Source organism: Carlito syrichta, unplaced genomic scaffold (assembly GCF_000164805.1).
Source record: "Carlito syrichta isolate Samal-C Ts95f unplaced genomic scaffold, Tarsius_syrichta-2.0.1 Scaffold120469, whole genome shotgun sequence".
Lineage (NCBI taxonomy): Eukaryota > Metazoa > Chordata > Mammalia > Primates > Tarsiidae > Carlito > Carlito syrichta.
Window position 1 is genome coordinate 18,003 of NW_007064565.1, and position 2,093 is coordinate 20,095.

A 2,093-nucleotide genomic window follows, 5' to 3' on the forward strand; every position below is an offset into this window, starting at 1 on the left:
GGCTGCGGTGGCCGGGAGCGGCCACAGCACTCCAGTCTGGGTGACAGAGTGAGACTCCAAATCAAAAAAAAAAAAAATCCCCAAAAGCGTAGCTTAATTCTTAGTTTCAGATCCCAGTTCAACCTCCTTTGAGCCTCCATCAGTGGAGCCCACAGTAGCCTCAATATATGCCAAACTAAACCTGTCCTTCTCCTGTGTCCTCCCTTGTCCTCATCAGAGCTTCCTATCCTGGTTAAAGATGTCTTAGTCAGGTGCAGTGGCTCACGCCTATAATCCCAGCACTCTGGGAGGTAGAGGCAAGAGGATTGCTGGAGCCCACAGGTTTGAGACCAGCCTGGGCAACTTGGAGAGACCGTGTGAATACAATAAATAAAAAAAAAAATTAGTTGGTCGTGGTGGCACGCGTCAGTGTGTGGTTACAGCTACTTGGGAGACTGAGGTGGAAGGATCGCCTAAGCCCAGCAGTTCAAGGCTGTGGTGGCTGGGAGCGTGCCACTGCACTCTAGCCTGGACAACAGAGTGAGACTCTAACTCGGAAAAAAAAAAAAAAGTGTCTTCAGGATCTCCTGTTCCTTTACTCCAAACAGCTCAATCAATAATGAAAACCCACTGCTCAGCCATGCTCGGTGGCTAAGCCTGGGATCCCAGCACTTTAGGAGGCTGAAGTGAGTGGATCACCTGAGCCTGCAGGTTCAAGACCAGCTCAGGCACCTTGGCAAGACCTTGTCTCTACAATAAAAATAAAAAAGAATCAGTTGGATGTGGTAGCGCGTGCCTGCAGTTCCAGCTACTTGGAAGGCTGAGGCAGAAGGATCGCCGGAGTCCAGCAGGTTGATGCTGGGTGGCTGTGAGTGTGCCGCTGCACTCTAGCCTAGGCGACAGAGACCCTAACTCAAAAACAACACAAAACAAAAACCCACTGCTTCTAGATTATTCTCTGGAGTCCTAAGTTGAGAGTGATCCACTGAAAATGCAAGTCTGGTCAAATGATTCCCTGGAGGACCTCTCCTGGCCCACAGGACTGAGGCCCACAAGCTTGTGAGCACACCCTTAATGGTGTGTGATCTGGCCTGCCCACCTGCTGCCCTCACCCATCGTCTGTTCCTGCCAGTCCCAGCCTGATCCTCACTTCTGAAACTTACTGTTGGGGATGCCCAGTGCCTTCTTGGCCTGGCTTGAGCTAGCTCATCTCCCCCTGCAACTCTGACCAGTTCTCTTAGGTCATTCAAAGCCTCATCTGGCCATCTCCGCACTCCCTGCCAATCCCTCTCGTTTTTATCACACTGTTTTGCAATTGTCCCACAGGTCTGTGTACCCCACAAGACTGGGAGCTTCTCTAGGAAGCACTGCCTTATCGTTGTATTCCAGCTCCTGCGACATCAGCCTAATAGCTAAGGATTTACCAAGCACCTCCACCTACACAGAGCTCAGAGCCTCACGTGCACCAACTTGTTCATCCTCGTCACGGCTTAATGAGATAGGTACTATCATTATACCCGCTGACCACAGAGGAAACTGAGACACAGGGAGCTCACTGGCCAAGGCCACCGATTTTTTTTTTTGAGTCACAGTCTCACTCTGTTGCCCAGGCTGGAGTGCGATGGCCACAGCGGCTTCAACCTGCTAGGCACAGGCAACCCTTCCGCCTCAGCCTCGCGAGGACTAGGACTAGAGGTGCCACCACACCCGGCTAATTTTTTGATTTATTGTAGAGACGTGTCTCACCAAGTAGCTCAGGCTGGCCTCGAAACCGGGACTCAGGCAATCCTCTCGCCTCGGCCTCCCAAAGTGCTGGGATTACAGGCTTGAGCCACCGCGCCCGGCCAGCCACCAACTTAAATTCGGACCCGACTCCTTCACTACTTTGGAACATCAATTCCCTACGTGTTTGCTGTTTTCCCGGAGAAACCAGTGAAAAACAAACACATGCTTGCTGCAAGCCACAGAGCCAAGGATGGTCCCAAAGTACGTGGTTTCAGACTACCCTTTAATCTCGTCTCCCGAGGGGACGGGGCAGTCGCACAACCGTTCCGGGACGCCGGGCGCGGAGAGGAGCCGCGGGGGAAGCGCCGGCGAGGGCGTCGACCGCGGCT